Genomic DNA, 19653 nt, shown 5'->3' with positions numbered 1-19653 from the left:
CAAGACATAATAATAGGAAAAGTCTCCGGGCAGCGAACGTCCTCATGCTCACCCTAAATAGACTCGAATCAGCAATCCTCGAATATCAGCTAGGAGGGATAAAAGAAGATCCAACCTGGTACTCTGCATTCATAAAAGAATGCAGCAAGTGCAGGTCCGTACAAACAACAAGTATTGGTGGGTATCATAGGCCGACTAGGACTAGCTAACGTATATAAAGACAACAAGCAAGATAAACACATAAAACAACAAGGTACAAGTCAACACGAATCCATATCCACAGTACAAGTCATCACCTATGTTATAGCATCTAAACCCAACTGTGCCAAGTATTAGTCTAACCATTCCGAATCAGTATATACCAATCATATCACAACAAGTCATCACCCATGTTATAGCAGCTAAACCCAACTGTGCTAAGTCTCAGTATAACCATTCCGAACCAGTATATCACAATCATATCACCACCATATCACAGAAAACCAAGAGGTACAATGCAATGCAATAATGTATGAATGATGAATGCAATGCAATGCATATGCATTGTACACATGCACCCCGACCGATGGAACATCACATCTCGGCAGCACAGCCTATGGGGAACCCGTGAAGTCCATGTAGCACTCATCCCGGCAACGACCTTGTCGATGAGCACTCTCTCGATCCCGACAAGTGACCTCAGGCATCGAACACTCATTCGTTCCCGGCAAAAGACCTCGGGCAACGTACACTCATTCCGCTCTGGTAAATGACCTCGGATTACAGACTCTCATCTCTTTTTTACGCTCTCCGACAAAGACCTCAAAGGCTAGACTCTCTCACTTATCATCATCAGTACCATAACAATGCAATATAAATGTATCATGGAAATGAGTATGAATGCGATGCAATATAATATCAACTACCAATTCAATCCCAAACAGTACCACACATGGCACACAAGTGATATCAATAATAAGGCTACACAATAAGCCACAATGGAATCACAATTCTCATCTCAATATCAATCAAGTAAAGTACCGTAATGTCATAGCCATGATATATCACTAATCACCGATATCCGATGTCGCAACGTGGCAACGAGCCAATAAGTAAATAAAACAAGATAAGTCAGCAACGCAACGGCGTGGCTAGCCCCCACATCACACAACAAGGCCAAACCTAAGACAATATCCAACCCAGCTTCATACCCAAAGGTTTACATGTATTCTCCGACAATATCATCTAAATATACTCTTCGCTAATCGAAGTCTCATCACAATGTAAACCGTAACCTACCTGGAAAGCCGAATAACAAAGTCTCCAACAGTCAAACCTTAGTCTTTCCCTTCCTTTGAGCCTCGATATAATGAAGTCTAATCATATCTGAATCATGAAATTAGAATCAAGAAGAAACATCATTCAACCTTACTACCATTCAAGACCCAAATCCCAACCTATGGAATGGGGTTTATGAACTAAAGAGATGAAATTAGGAATCTATAGGTCTCAACATGAAATTAATGTTCTAGGTGATTAATTCCCATCAATTATAAGCTAGAAGAACTAACAAATCACTTAAATTCGGATTCTAGGCAGTACCCCCAAATTTGGGTATAAATCCTAACTTCCAATTTCATAAATTACACACTGATAAGGAAGGAATCATGCAATAATAGTTTCTAATCATCAATTCAAAGCTTAATGAAGCTAAACCAATCAATAAATCAAGATTTAATAGTCTAGAATGAAGAACCCATTGAACCCTCTTTTAATCTTCAATCTCTTAACAAAACTAGCATGATTAATGGATTCCTAAGGTGATTAATGGAACAAGGAATGGAAAGGAAGGTGATAGAACTTATCACAATGATTTTCTGTGAAGAACAACCTTGAATGCTCCCAAAAAGATCTAAAGTCGAAGTGGTATTGAATGAAAGACTTAGGGTTTTTAACACACATTTAATGAATCTAACTGCCGGTCACCCGCTTCCGCGCCCACTCTAGTGCTTCAGCGGTCCCGTTTCCGTGGTCGCGGGCATGCCAAAAGTACCAGACCTCTATAGTGGCAAGGCCACCGCTAAAGCGGTACCGTTGCCACGATCCTGGTGCCGCCATAGCGGGCACCAGACACCTGAAACTCCCAAGTTTCACTAATTCAACCTGAAATCTCGACTATCACCCGAGACCATCTGCTCACAAACCATATATGAAGACATACATAAAAACACACTATGAACGCACTCGTGGCCTCGGGATCCCCAACGGAGGTCTCATTGATCGAGTCAACCCCCGATACCTCATAACTAACTTCTCAACCTAAGTCTCAAAATGTACCCGAGTGCATGGGGAACCGAACCGAATATAATCACAAGTTCTAAAAGACCATTCGGACCTCTCAAAATTGACGGATTCTGGAAAAAGGTCCGTTTACCCAAAAATCAACTTTGAGTCAAGTCTTTTTCGCTTGAAGCCAAAATTTCCCACAAAGTCACCCAAATCATAACCAAAGACCTCAGGAAGCGTGTCAATGGTCCTCACTGGTCAAATGTGAACTAAATGAGCTGGGGAAAGGGTCAAAAGCATGAAAAGGCTATAACGATCAAACAAGTCGTTACATCAGATACGAATTAAACCATTGCTCATCCTCAAGTGACGAAGGGAAAACAATGGAAAAGTACCTGAATCGGCAAATAACTGAGGATATCGGCTACACATATCAGACTCAGTCTCCCAAGTGGCCGCCTCAACAGGACGATGCTTCCATTACACCTTCATAGAAGCTATCTCATTAGACCTTAACCTTCAAACCTGCCTATCCAAAATCGCAATAGGCTCCTCCTCGTAAGTCAGATTCTCATCAGGCAAGATCGAGTCCCAACGAACAATATAAGTACCATCAGCATGATACTTCTTCAGCATAGACACATGAAAAACTGGATGAACGCCTGCTAAGCCTGGTGGCAAGGCCAACTCATAAGCAACATCACCCACACTATCAAAGATCTCAAATGGCCTAATATACCTCGGACTCAACTTACCTCTCTTCCCAAATCACATAACACCCTTCATGAGTGAAATCTTCAATATAACCTGATCACTAACGGCGAACTCTAAATCTCAGACCTTTCGGTCCGCATACATTTTCTGGCGACTCTGAGCTGCTAAAATATTGGCCTGAATGACCCTCACCTTCTTAAGAGACTCTCTCAATAGATCCATACCCCAAGGTCGAACCTCATATGCATCAAACCAACCAACCGGAGATCTACATCGCCTAACACACAAAGCCTGAAAAGGCGCCATGTCAATACTCGAGTGATAACTGTTGTTATATGCAAACTCTGCGAAGGGAAAGTAATGATCCCAGTAACCACCAAAGTCTATAACGCAAGCCGTCAACATATCCTCGAGCGCCTAAATGGTCCGCTGGGACTGCCCATCGGTATGGGGGTGGAAAGCTATAATAAAATCCGCTAGGGTACCCAACTCATCATGAAAAGCTCTCCAGAAATGGGAAGTGAAGATAGTACCCCGATCAGATATGATAGAAATGGGAACCCCATGCAATCTCATAATGTATGTACAACTTGGCTAACTTCTCTGCGATATAAGAAACCTGAACTAGAATGAAATGAGCGAACTTAGTCAACCGATCAACTATCACCCAAATCCAATCAAACTTACCCAGGGTCTTCAGAAGACCCATAACGAAATCCATGGCAACCCTCTCCCACTTTCACTCGGCAATGGGCATCCTCTGAAGTACACCACCGGGCCGCTGGTGCTCATACTTAACTTTCTGACCTATGGGCCTCAGTCAAAATCAAATGAATCAAGTCACCAACACAAGGAATGCACACGCGCCCCTTAATCCTCAAAGTACCCTTTGTTGACACCTAATTTTCACCCAGTAATATACGTATTTGAATTTTCAATATTCCCAAGCCAATACGGAGTAAAGATACCCTTTGAAAGTTTAAAATCTAAAATCCCGAGAGAATTGTGAGATTTTGACGTAAAAACAGTTAAACTGTGTGAATTTGACGAAAATTATGAGAACTAACAAACCTCGAGGAAAACACGGGCCATTTAAGATTTTTAAAAGGAAAATGCGTATCCCACTCCGTTTAGCTCGAAAATTTTGAAAATATAAACGATGTATGAATTACGACTCATTTTGACCGCATCTTTTCACGTTTTAAATATTGCTCGAAACTATGTCATTATTGGGCTCGTTTTAAAGCTCGTATTTTCAAACTACGTATTACGAATTTTATTCCTTACGAATATTATTTTACCAGATTGTTTTAAGTTAATATGTCAGTTTGAAGCTATGTATTTTAAAAGAAAGAGGAGTTAGTTTAAGTTTTCACTTAAGCCCCCCAAACCTGTCATCTTCTAAAATCGCACAACCAAACAGACCCTAAAACCAAACGACCGCTTTTCTTCAAACAGAGAACACAAAAAACGACTGTTCGTCTTCTTCAAAAAACAACAACAAAGGAAATGATCTGATTCCAGTTTTATTCCAGGCAGAATCACCCAAACGATCCCTAAAGCTCGGAGAAAAGATCTTCTGTCAAATCGTACGATCCGGCTGATTTGATTCTCCAAACAGTAACATAGTACTATTTCCTTCTCCTTTTCAATTTCCTTTTATTTTTTGTACGAATTGAAGGGATTTTCCAGTTGTGTTGTCCTTGTTTTGAGTTTAGAAATTCAAAATTGGGGAAAAGAGGGGGAAATTAGAGAAAATAGATCTCCCACATCATTGGGAGAGGGAATATGTGCCTTTTCTTCTTTCTATAAATTGAAAACCCTCCTTTCCATTTCAAAGAATAATCAACATTGGTGTTGAGACCAAAATTTTGGTTTCATGTGCCACAAAAGGGTTTTTATAATCCTAAGAGTGAGAACACTCGATTTCGAGGACGTTTTCACTCAAGTATAATTTTTGGAAGTCGTTTCCGTTCGTCGAATTCGATTAAGATGAAAGGTAAGTCATCATCAACAACTCTCGTTGCCCCCGTTCGTTGTCTGACAAAAAGGTAATTCTTATTTCCATCCCTTTAATATCAACCTCATTTTTTTTAGCCTAGTGTATTGTTAGTGTATGTTTAGTATTTTCAATGTTTGTCCTTATTACTGTTAGGCTTAAGATTAGTTTAATTTTAGTAATAAAGATTATGGTATCTGCATTAGTTTAATGGTCTGCTAATGATATTTGGCTCCAATTTTATTAAGTTATGTTTAGTATCAATACTAGAATATAGCTGTGGATTAATGTGCTTTTGAATTCAAAGTATATACTCTTTAAATATAGTTGTGTGAGTATGCTAGTTGCTGCGTATTTTCTTCAATTAGATTACTTTAAGATTATGTAAATGTTACTTATGCCTTAGCTTAGAAATGAGGATTAAGGTATGTGTTTAAGGTGGTACACTTGTTGGGAATAGCTATTAAGTGTGACTTGGCTCTAATTTGGTAAGGTTTCAGTTAATGTTGATGTGAAACTCAGTATGTGAATCAGTTGTTAAAGCCTCTCTTCCATTTTTACCATAGCTCTTTTATTTACAATATCGTTGGAATGACACATAGCTGAAATGGACAACTTTGAGAACTTGGATCTTTATTACTGAATGACTTTCTTCAGTTCTTTGTGATGAAATAAAAAATTAACTTGCTTCAGACTAGAATAAGGTTGATCATACCAATAGAGAGGTTATGAGATGCCCTCCATAGATGTTATAGAAGTTTTTCTTCAGTTTGATGTTGTAAAAGCATATCATTAGGTTTGGCCATGTGTATACACATAAAAATGCTAAAGTTTCTGTTTCTGTTTTAGTTCACTGAAGATCGGATTAGATAATTGCCACCTTTGGCTATTTCACTGTTATATTCCTGATGTTAGAGGTGTAAAAGCTTGAGTTTATCTACTTTTATTCTAGAACAGATCTTAGAGATTTAAAATATGGTCTTCTAAAGTTCACAAGTTGAACATTGTTTTATTTCTTTAGAACTTTGAGGTTTGTCTTCCCAGTTTAAAATTTGACATGATGTTCATAGCTAGTCCCTAAATCCACCTGATTTGCTTTGGTTTTGTTCTTTAAAGATTGTCTGAAATGAATGTTTGTTAAGTTTCCTTTTAAGTTCTTGGTTTGTTTAAAGATAAGAAAGTATTGATACTCATCGTTTACCCTTTCTTGCTTTGCATGACTTAGGGATTCTCAAAATCCCAAATGCTCCTGAGATGTTGATGATTTGGGAAAGCTGCTACACTTTTGGATTCGAAGGATGTTTACTGCATGATTATATGAGCTAAGTTCACTGCCTATTGCTTCCTTGAACTGTATGTTGCTATTATTTGTTGTTACTTGGTTATGCTTAGTGGATATTGTCACTAGTTCACTAAATGTCCCTTGTTATTACTTGGCTACTGTTTAAGCTCAAACAAGCACTTAATAATGCTTGCTATAACTAGGATAGGAACTACTGACATATTACTGTTCTGCGGAGTTTCTTACATCAGTGTTTTTAAATTGTGATAGTTTGTTTTCCTTTGTATGTCATTGCCCTATGCTGGTTTTATCATAGCTGCTTTTTTTTTTCCATAAAAAACATATAGCTAGCACTATGTTTGAGTTGCTATTTACTTAAATTGTATGTTGATATTATCTGCTGGCAGTAAGTCTTCTTAAAGAGTTTGTTAGCCAAGATTACACTTATTTGTTTGTTTGTTTTCACTTGATTAGAATCATGGTTGTCCTTTATCTGTGTCTTGCAGCTCATTCCTGATCTCTTATGTCTATGTGCCTTTGCTTATCTTATCTACATAATGCCTATCTGGTTGAATATTGTCTTGGACTATGTTGCATCTCCCTATGTTGTGTTTTGTTTGCCCCCTATAGCTCATGTTTATGGGTGTGAAGCCGGCCACACTTATAAACAGGAGGTTGTAGGGCATTTAGGAATCATTGACCTTTCTTTCTATCTTAGATCGTGCGATAGAGCCAGAGTCTAGGAAAGATCGCTTCTGATCCTTTTTCTGCAGGTAAGTGCAGACTGACGAGAGATGAAAAGATCAGCTTCAGATAGTGGGGGTGCTAAGAAGGCCCCTAGAGTAGATCTAGAACCCCAGGCTCCAGGACCGAGTCGGAGGAGCCTCAGTTATTCCATTGAGACTAATCCCTCGGAGGACCCAGCGACGATTCCTCTAGAGTTTTTGACATCCAGGGAGGAGGATCCCCCAGGGGACAGTTATGACACAGATCCGTCTGAGTATTCGTCTGGGACACTGGAGGAGGAAATCCTCGAGGTTGTACCAGTTGCTCTTATGGTAAAGCACTACGTCAGACCAGCTTCCCCGGTAAGTGTTACGGATTACTCCAGCCCCTATCCTGGCCGTCGATAAACCAGGAGTTGCCCAATTATCCATATCCCTCGGACTCGGAGGAGAGAGATGATGAAGCGTACTAAAAGCTCTATAAATTTAGACATTCGAGACAAATGAGAAGCTAGAGTAGCCTAAGGAAAAATGGAGTACACAAAGTGGTTGGAAACTCTAAAAGATCGTGAAGAATTAGGCGGACTAGATCGGCAAAGAGAAGGAAGGCGCATCACAGTTTTACGATTAGGATAGGTTTCAAAAGTATTCGGATGTACTTGTGAGTAAGGCGTTAGAAAATATATGCATATGCGTAGGATATCTCATATGTGGTTGTACCAACGAGTATGTGTATCCCAACAACCGATGTTGCAGTATATGGAAGGGATTAATCGAATAAGGTAACGAAGTTCAAGTGGCAAAAATGGTACGAATGTTACAAGGGAAGTTAATGTTATTCTTACTGCAGGTTAGAGTTGAAAGGTCCTAATGCAATGACATCGGGGAAAGGAAGAAAGTGAGTATATATAGGAAGAGAAGAGATTAGAATGTCTTGAGAAAAGAAGAGAGAAGTGAGAAATGACGGTGAGTGAAGCTTCCAAGGGAGATGACGGGCAAAGCAAGGGACTATTTGGATAAACGTTGGGAGTAGGTGTGTGAAAGGAATAGGGTATGATAGCACGGACAGGAAATGAACATACAGAATTAGGAGAACAAATACTGGTAAGCAGGACTGAAGATGTGGAGGTGGCACCCGATAGCAAGCCATGGTATGCTGACATAAAGACATATTTGGAAAAAAAGGATTATCCCGAGAGTACTACGAGCAATCAGAAGAAAGTCATCCGGAGAATAGCCAATGGGTTCTTCCTGAACAAGAAATACTTGTCACGACCCAAACCGATGAGTCGTGACGAGTGTCTGACCTCTAGCGACCAAACACCCCTATACCTATATCTTAATCTTACTAAACAACAAGGGCCCATAATAGCGTAAATTGATCTCATAAAATGAAAACATCAGAACTATGTACAATCTGCATATATTTACACAACATGCAGAAGAACAGTGCAAGCTAGCTAGGCTGCTACATATACTGTACACAAAAGAATAGAAGCCGACAAGGCTAAATCGTTTGACCACTACGTACAACTGTCTACAGACCTCTATTGAAATAAAAGCTGTAGAAAGGACGGGACAGGGCCCCGTCATACCCATATGTATACACATCTCAAAAAGGGCATACCAAAACAGACTGTAGCTCCGGATCAAATGGAGCGTACTGACCACTGCTAGATCTAGAGGTCCTACTGAGCTGGGCCACCTGTCTGTCTCCCTGTACCTGCGGGCATGAACGCAGCCTCCTGAGCAATGGGGAGTCAGTACGGATAATGTACCGAGTATGTAAGGCATAGCAACAACATATATACATAAGAATCATGGATAAGATCTGAACTCATAACTGAAATGACTAACTGCATGTACTTGTATGAACTAGTATCTGCCTAAACCTGCATAAATTTGTATAACTGACAATGCCTCTGTGGGCACATAATATGCATGCTCATGCCTATCAATGATGATTATGCATCTATTCATGTGTGCGTATATAACGCCTGATATATGTGCGTATATAACGCCTGATGCATGTGCGTATATAACGCCTGTAAAGCCTCTACGGCATCTCATCATATCATATCGGCTCCTCTGCGGCCATAACCAATATCGTCATCATAGTAGTAATGCGTGTATAATGTCTATATCTCTTCTCATATTTTACATATATCTAATATTCGCGTATATAACGCCTTCTGGTCACGGATCAATGTACATAAATATATAATGAATGTAATGCATGAATAAACTGTATGCAAAGAGTTGTCTACATAAGACTGGACCCATGAACAGAAGGATCACTCATAAATGAAGTACATGAACAGCAAAGACTGAAGTACTTCTAATGCTTCTAAGAGTAGAGTAATATGGAAGCTCGCTTACTCGCTTGTTGGATCATATCATAGGATCATGCCAAAAGAAGGAAAGAATGTCCTTAACATACCTTGGAGTCTATCCAATCTTCCAACTTCTACCTCTCGAACTTGCAAGTCTACAATTAAGATAACACAGGGCTTAATGATTTGTAGACAATATTTTCCTTATAAGCTTACAACTCTTCAACTTCCCATTTAATCCAACATTAACCACAACAAAAATAACAACACTTATATATATATATATATATATATATATATATAATTATACACTCAATTCTATCCCCAATCATCTCTTAAAATAGCTTCAAGTCACTACCTTGTCCTTCATCAATTTAACACTTCCACAAATACCTTTTCTTCACTTAAAATCACTAAAACTCTTGATAGCCAACTTAATATAAGGGCAGAATCATTTACATACCTTGAAGGGTCTAAGATCCCAAGAATCACTTCAACTCCAACTTCCCTAGCTTTACAACCTTGAAGAAACCCTAGAATCAACCTTCTTCTTTACAAGCACGGGTTCACGGGCTCGGATTTTACAAAATCTCCACTAATATGATGGGAAATATTGGGAGAGAAAATATTAGGGTTTTTCAGATTTGGGATGGAGGAAAATATGAAAGAGGGTCGTGAACCACCTATTTATACAAGGAATTAAAAAGGCTACAGCGGTCCGGTTCGATGGCCCGTCGACGTGCTTCGTCGACATACGCCTGCGGATGCAAGGCTGCGGGACCGTCAACGCCACACATCGACGGTTCATCGAACATGTCGATGACCCTTCGACGACGACTAGTGCTCTGCAGATTTTTCTGATTCAGTTCGGATCACGTCGGTTCGATTCGTTCAACTTCTAACTCTATAATTTTCCAGGAATATCTGTTGGTAACCTCGTACACCGGGTAAGACACTTTCTACCTCTAAAATCGAGCTCGGGTCTCTATTCCAAGGGTATACCCGACTAGGAAACCATAGGTTCTACCACTACGAACACGAGGGGTGTAACATTCTTCCCCCCTTAGGAACATTCGTCCTCGAATGTTCGAACAATCCTGGGTTATAAAAATTTCGACAGAGTATCCCCCGCACTTATACCAATCCGTCCTGCACACAGCAACCCAAAATAACGCCACACAGGGCCACATACTATAACATACAATACTAGGGCCTCACACGACCAACCACGATAACTGAAATGAAATAATACCTGGGGGCGATGATGCCTCAGATCGAACCTCTTGTACTGTCGGGAACAAATGCGATTACTCAGTCATCATTGCCTCTTCCGCTTCCCAAGTCACTTCCTTAACATTCTTATCCCTCCACAAGACTTTAACGGAGGCTACATCCTTGGTTCGCAACCTACGAACCTGCCTGTCCAATATAACCATTGGAACTTCTTCGTATGATAACTGCTTGGTCACCTGGATATCATCCATTGGTACCGCTCATGAAGGATCTCCGATACACTTATGAAGCATAGATATATGAAATACTGGATGTACCGACTCTAACCCATAAGGCAATTCTAGCTCATATGCCACCGTGCCCATAGTATGAATGATCTTAGATGGCCCAATATATCAAGGGCTCAACTTACCTTTCTTGCCAAATCTCATCACTCCTTTCATAGGCGAAACTTTCAGGAACACCCAATCGCCTATCTCAAACTCTAGCTTACGTCGCCGATTGTCCGCATAGGATTTTTTTTTTACTCTGAGCTGTTAGCAATCTTTCTCCAATCACTTTCACCTTATCAACTACTTGCTGAATTAAGTCTGGGCCTATTAACGGATTCTCCCCAACATCAAACCATCCTATGGGCGACCTGCATCTTCGCCCATACAAGGCCTCATAAGGAGCCATCTGAATACTAGAATGGTAGCTGTTGTTATAGGCAAACTCAATAAGAAACAAATAATAATCCCAGCTACCTTGTAAGTCAAGAACACAAGCTCTAAGCATATCCTCAAGGGTCTGTATGGTACGCTCCGCCTGTCCATCTGTCTGTGGGTGAAATGCAGTACTAAGACTCACCTGAGTCCCCAATCCCTGCTGAAAAGACTTCCAGAATTTAGCTGTGAACTGTGCTCCGCTATCTGAAATAATGGCTATGGGAACACCATGAAGTCGTGCAATCTCCTTAAGATAAAGCTTTGCATAATCCTCAGCTGCATAAGTAGTTCTGACAGACAGAAAATGGGCTGACTTCGTAAGCCTATTAACTATGACCCATATCGAATCATACTTCCGCTGAGTACGGGGAAACCCTGTAATAAAGTCCATATTGATTACCTCCCACTTTCATGTCGGAATCTCCATAGCCTGCAATAGACCTCCGGGCTTCTGATGCTCTATTTTGACCTGCTGACAATTTGGACATTGGGCAACAAATTCAGCTATATCTCTTTTCATACCATCCCACCAATAAACTTCCTTGAGATCATGGTACATCTTTGTTGAGCCTGGATGAATAGAATAGCGGGAGTAATGTGCCTCTCCCATTACCTGCTAACGGAGTCCTGTAACATTAGGAACACATAACCTACCTCGATACCTGAGTACTCTATCACTCATAATCACAAATGGTGTCTTTTCTTTCTGAGGCACTGTATCTCGGTAATGGACTAGAACAGGATCCTTATACTGACGCTCCTTTTTCTCTACTACCAAGGATGACACCGCCGTGTCTTGAATAGTAATCCCTGCATCACCTGAATCTATCAATCAAACTCTGAGGCTAGATAATTGATGAACTTCACGAGCCATTTATCTTTTCCTGATCAAATGTAGATTTTATGCTTTCAATCAGAGAAACAACAATGATAATGAACTGCTATCTCTGTCTCAAGCTAGCAACAAACAGCAATGATCAGACTTCTGATCATAATCATTAGACTGGGCATGAAAAACATAAGATAGCAAGAACTAAAAGTGAGACAACTAAGGGGGTTAGCACCCTCTTATTTCCAATGTCACATAAGATCAAAGGGCTTCTAGAACCCCAAGCATGGCATGCTATTGGAGGAGGCTAAACCAGTCCCTATGTTTGCCTTAAAGTGTAACAACACTTCTCATAAAGCAGTGCCAAGAACAGCAACAGTTCAGCCAAAGTCCAGCTCAAATGGAGTGGACTGTTTACTTTTAAAAATGCAGCACTAAGAACAACAGCATAACTACAGTTTCTCAGACTAGACAAGTGACAATGTTCAGAGTAATCCTTCAAATGCAGCCAACATTCAAGTCATAGCAGCCTTAACTGACTTTGGCAAAGTGCAATAGACAAATGTAGTGACTTGTTCTATCACTAAAAGAGAATGACACAACCTATCAATTGCCTTAGTCAAAACAACCTTTGCTGTCTTTCAAGATCAACAACAAACAAGTATCCACAGCTCAACAACACATTTACTCATAAATCAGTCTACCGGACACGGTCTGTAGACAATCCCTAGGACGAACTGCTCTGATACCACTTCTATCATGACCCATCCACTGAGTCGTGACGAGTGCCTGGCCACTACTGACCAAACACCCCTACTCTCATACTTGTACCTTACTGGACGAGTGAGTGGTCCATAAGACTCATAGCTGAACCATGCTAACTCATATCAGGATGACTTTAAGGGCTATCAATCATCTGTGCCTATAACCATATATGTATATATACAGAAAATAACGGGGCAAGCCAACAAGGTTGCTACTATGTTGTACCATAAAAGACGGGAACCGACATGGCTATATCTCGTCAACTGTACACATCTGTCTACAGACCTCTACTGGAGGACCAAACTGTAGAAAGGACGGGGCAGGGCCTCGCCGTACCCGTGTACATATACATCTAAACATAACATACCAAAACAGACAACAGCTCCGGATCGAATGGAGCGCACCAACAACAGCTGGGAAGAGGCTCTACTGAGTTGGATCGCCTCTCTGTCTATCTGTACCTGTGGGCATGAACGCAGCCCCCGAACAATAGGGGAGTCAGTACGGATAATGTACTGAGTATGTAAGGCAGAAGAGTAACATACACATAGGAATCATGAAGAAAGTCTAAAAATCACAAGCTAAATTGACTGACTGAGTACATCTGTATGAATGCATCTGTATGCCCGACTATCTACACATAACTGTATGTCTCTGCTTACTCAAAATGCCTCTGCATGCGTATGATATGCATAGGTCATAGTTCCGAGGAACGTACGGCCCGATCCATATCCCATATAGGCCCCTTCGGGCATAATAGCATAATGGCCCCTTCGGGCATAATAATCATCATCACTGTGCACCAGCTAATCAGGTGGTAATGCGTACATAACGCCTCACCCTTTTCCCATACCCCATAAATATATATATAATATACATAAGATACGCGTATATAACGCTTTCTGGTCACGGGTCAATAAGCATATATGATAATGAATGCAATGCATAAATGTGAACTAACATAGTCATGATATAAAACTCAGGACCCATGAACAGAAGGGACCATCATAAGAGGGGTACATGATCATCAAGAACTGAGATACTCCTAATACTTCTAAGAGTAGAGTAATATGGAAACTGGATTACTCGTTGTTCGCTCGTATCATAGGATCATGCCAAAAAGAAAGAAAGGGGAAAGCCTTAACATACCTGTTCAACCTCCAATTATCTACACTTATTCATCCGAGCTCGCAAGTCTACATTTAAGAGGATTCACACAATCGTTAGACTCATCGTAGTATATTTGTGCTAAGCTTTCACGTCAAACCTAGCCCGAAATCTCAATTCACGAAAATCGGGCAGCATCTCCCCTGTTTATATGCCTAGCTCGAAATCTCAATTCAGAAACCAACAATAACAACAACAATACCAACATCAATAATATCATTTCCAACACCAATATATATCAGAAAACAGCCCACACGCTGTTTTTTCAACTTCCATAACTAACCAACTTACTACACAATTATTTAACGACTTTGTCTCCGAGAATAAGCCTTAGATAATACCAAAAGAGAAAGATTCATACCTTTTTTTCTTGTTAAGACAGCAATATCCACAATATTCACGCTAAAATCCACCACAAAATAATACTAGAGTCACAACCATGCGTTATCCGGACCTAAATCACTACTCCGCTACTTGAAAATTGCTCTCTTTTGACTCCCTCACTCCCTCTCTTATAATTTCTGGAAATTTCTGGGATGAAATCTGGTGAAAAAAGGGGGTTATTACCCTTTTTATAGGGGTCAAATTCGGGACGGGTCACTGTAGCAGGTTGGTACTGTAGCATTACTGTAGCACGCGTTTCTGCTCTGTCAGCTGAATTTGTAACGTCCATAATTCTCTACTCCGATGTCCTATCGACGAGTGATTTGTTGCGTTGGAAACTAGACTCGATGAAATTCATTTTAGGCTTTTGAAACACGTTAGAAATCCTCATATACTTGGAGATATACCCCTCCAAAACTGACCCAAAATTCTGCCAATTTTTTTTTTCAAATTTTCGACAAACTTATTTTCTTCGCTTTGTTTGGTCCTGGATGTCACGACCTGGCTAGGGGCCGCGACGGGTACCCGGGGCTAACCACCGAGCACCGCTCGTTCTACCGCTTATCATACTCTTTAGACATTCCTTTATCAAATTCATGCTCAATTTATAAGAAAATCATCCCTCATTTGAAACATAAATAATTTTATAGACATAAGCCTTTAGGCTATCAAAATAATATATGTATATATATATTTACATGATGGAAACCTCGAGAGACCACATAACCCACACTACGTATCTACGAGCCTCTACTAGAGTGCTAGACATAAGGACGGAACAAGGCCTTGTCATGCCCAAAATACATATACAAATGTACACAAAAGAATAATCATAAGCACCTCCGGAACAAAGGAATGCTTTCAATCAGCTAACAGCTCCTACGAGTCTGGATCAAGCTCGCCTCCCTGTCTACCTGTGGGCATGAACACAACGTCCAAGGAAAACGGACGTCAGTACAAACATTGTACTGAGTATGTAAGACAGGAATGAAATAAATATGATAGAAGGATCATGAGCCATAAGAGAAAGATATAACCAACATGAGTGTCATAGGCAAATACATTTCGTACATATATCACATTTTACATAATTATGGTACATATGTCATCACATCACATATATCATCCCATCATAATCCTCGTCGTTAACCCGCGTCCGGGTAACCATCATATGCCGCCCACTAGTGGTGATCATGCCCGGCCCTCTAGGCTCGGTATAAATATAGCAGCCCGCCTTAGCGGTGACATGCCCGGCCATCTAGGCACGGTGGAATCATACGCAGCCCGCCTTAGCGGTGACACGCCCGGCCATTTAGGCACGGTGGAACCATATCGTCACATAGTCAATCATAATCCATCATTATTACACATCTCATAAACATATCATAATCTTATCATATCTTGACATTTTCATACCTAATATAGGCATATTACAAGCTAGCATTATTGATCATCTTATAGACATATCATGACTTAGCATTATTTCACATTTATCATTAGGAGCATACATTAGGTTTTGAAGGCAATCATGGCTATGTCGGGGTGACGTAAGGTCGTGAACCCCCGATTATATTATGAACATTTATGAGTATTCTGCCTCACCTTGAAGGAAATAAGGCATAAGGTGAGTGTTAACAATAATGACATCATTAACGTTATAGGATCATCATATCATGAACTATCGAATCTCTATACTTTAACTCATCATCATCATTATCATGCTCGTAGGTAGTATAGTAAATTTAAGGACTCATAAGCTCCATCATATAGGAGGATCATGGGAAACTTGAAGGATTCATGCCTTTGAAGGAAGGGGTTAGCCTTACATACCTTTTTCTTTTAACTAATCTATCGCTAGCTTGTTCTCCTTTAATGCACACGTTCTACCTTCAAGAGAATTTGTATCGACATTAGCAAACAATTATAAGAACGGACTTACTAACGCTAGAGAAAATTAGGCAGCATTTCCTTTGTTTATACTTTTCCCATGTTCTATATCAGCTCCCAAACGTTGATATCAACATTCACAATATTGCAATCAACAATCATCATTTATCTACATTTACCACAATTCACCATTTCTCTTCAATTTCTCCAGCATTATGGTTATAGCTCCTCATCGCGTTGTCTCATATATAATACTTATTCCATGGTCTAAATGTCATTTATAATGTATTCACAATCACAACATACCAACATTCATCATTCATCCCAACCACTATTCAATAATGACACTATTCACTCATTTATGACCCATTTTCTATGTCTTTCTACAATTCAAGTGTCTTAGCCTTCCAATACCTTAAACAACATGGTATGGTCATGAAACTTACCTTGGATGATGGATGAACAAGCCTTGAATGGCAATACTCTTCTAGCACCAAAACCCTACTTCACTTCCCTTGGGTTTTCTTGACGTAGATGAACTTTTACTAAGTTTCACACACTTGTTTTCATGGATTTGAAGTGGTTGATCTTGGATTTCCTTTGATTTCTTGTGGATGAAGAGTGGAGAGAGTATTCTAGAGGTTTCTTGACCAAAAATGTTAAAAATATGATTTTTGGGTCGAGTTTGATCTATATATAGTGGTCCAGAAAATTCTGGACCGACATAACATGCGGCAAGCTTTGCTAGACGCAAAGCGTGCTTTGCTAAACGCATGTTGTGTCGCAGACCTTGCAGAATCACAAAATTTCACTGGCACACTTTGCTGCTCGCAGGTTGTGCCACAAAGTGCGCCAGAATGTGACATTTTACCAAACATCCACCGAAACTTAACTCCGATGATCCGACAAGTCTTAAACCTTCCCGGGGCTTACTAAACATAGTTTTACTCCATTATATACTCAAGATGGACATATCTATCCCCATGACCTCGAAAAATTTATCCTACTTCCCAAGGCTAGGACAATTAGCATTCGGCGAAACTCGACGTACGAAAATGAGAGGTGTAACACTACAATCTTCTAAAACTCTCCATACATGATATTTATCATTAATCATACTTGATAATGGTCATGTCCTTTGGTTTCAAGGTTGTCATTCCCAGTTACGACTTACGAGACAGTAATTCATCCTTTACTTCATTGTTACGAACTTCCCATGGCTTGTACCTTCCAAAACTTCATGGAATGTCTCCGATACTCCATTAATATTATGAAGTACGTGGCATGCTCATGCTCTGAGAATGCGAGGTGTAACATGACCTGTATCTCCTTAAAGATTTAGCAAATTATCAATCCGTTAACATGTTGTCTCTAATGATCGAGCACATGATTCAGGTCGTACGTACCAACAAGGGTAGACATGGTTTTTCTTATGGTTTCTTCTTAACAAAGATCTTTGAACACTTTAGAGTGATAACTGGAAAGGATACAAAGGGAACCCAGAAGCAGATGGTCACAATAACCACATTGGAGGATTATGAGTGTATACCCAAGAGGGGTGGGGTTGGACCTACTTCAACTATTTCATGTCTAATTGATTCTCAAGAAAAAGCAACTTCTAAAATTTCTAGGCTACTAGCTAAAAATGTTCTTCTAAAGACTCGGTTGCTTGAGGAACCTGATCCCTGCGCTGAACAAAAAGCTTGTCACGACCCAACTGGAGGTCATGACGGGCACCCGGTGCTAGCCCACCCGGGTACCTCTTATCGTACATTCACATTCACATCTAGGTGAGCCACATGACCTGCGCATGATTTCCATACATCAATAATACTAATCTAATTGGGCAACAACACATTCATATCATCATCAATAACTATGCCCGTATCCATGTACACTAGCCGAGAAGGCCAACAAAATGATATATAAAATATAAGCCAACAAGGCTAAAAGACATCTACCATACACAACTGTCTACGAGCCTCTAAGAAGGGTATGTAACATCATATAGGCGGGACAGGACCCCGCCATGCCCATATATGTACACAAAAGAATAATACCAAAAGTTGTAGCTCCGGATGAAATGGATCTCCTCTATGCAGTCCCTAAACAAGAAATCTATGGATCAAGCCTGTCTCCCTGGCCACCTGCGGGCATGACGCAGCGTCCACAAACAAAAGGACGTCAGTACAAACAATGTACTGAGTATGTAAGAATAATCAACATCATAGAAAGAGCATAAGAAATAGCATAGGATGGGAGAATCTGGAGGTAATAGAGCCATTTGTATCTCTAGTGGCCATCATCATATTTACTTACTTGTCTTTCATAGGGACCTTCCATTTGTAATGCTTACTCATGTACATACACATATATTTATTTGTATCATACCCGACCATGAAGGTTCGGTATTTCACGTACCTGGCCATGACAAGGCTTGGTGTTGTACATACCTGGCCCTACCAAGGCTCAGGGTTATCCGTAGCCAACTGCAGAGGTGCGCGCGTGATAAGTATCATACCCTGCCATATAAGCTCGGTGTTACATAATAGTCATACGTACTTAGACTCGTATACACAAGAGTCCATAAGTATCATCAGCATCATTACCATCATCGTTCTTGTTACATCTATGCTTAGAGGATCAACTATCATATAAGGGAGGTAATAGTATCATGAAAGTATCGAGGACCATGAGCTCTAGTAATTTTAGAGATAGAGTCATTTGGAATACATTATGGGACTCATGAAAGGATATATATATATATATATCAAAGGAACCATGCCTTAATAAAAGAAGGGTTAGCCTTAATACCTCTTCGTCTTCTTGACTACTTAACGTTCACCGCCGTAGCTTGAACAATCTACATTAGAAGGATTTATACCATGGTTAAGCCTTAATGATACTCTTAAATTCAAACTAGAATAATTCATGATCTAATGAAAATTGGGCAGCATTTCCCCTATTTCGTCAACTTCCACCATATTACAAAACAACTCCCAAACATCCATAATACACCCACAATATCATAATCAAGCAATCACATTCCATTAAGCCTTCAACTTATACCAACAACCTCACACCCATTTTAGCACCTTTTTCATACAACACTTCCTTATCACTATTACTACCTTCCATAATAAGATTATACCCATATTATACTAAGAATCATGACTAAAGTCAGCTCACTACTCAAAAATAACATAAAAGTTACATTGAGCCCTCATTTTCTACTTTCTTCTTCTACCCAAGTGCTTCAACAACCAAGCACTCATGATAACATAAATTAGCATGAAAACTAACCTTTCATCTCATGAGAATGAGCTTTGGAGCAGCTATCAACTTAGGTGAAAACCCTAGCTT

This window comes from Lycium barbarum, chromosome 11, assembly GCF_019175385.1.
Source record: "Lycium barbarum isolate Lr01 chromosome 11, ASM1917538v2, whole genome shotgun sequence".
Lineage (NCBI taxonomy): Eukaryota > Viridiplantae > Streptophyta > Magnoliopsida > Solanales > Solanaceae > Lycium > Lycium barbarum.
The sequence above is the reverse complement of the archived record's forward strand: the minus strand, read 5'-3'. Positions refer to the sequence as shown.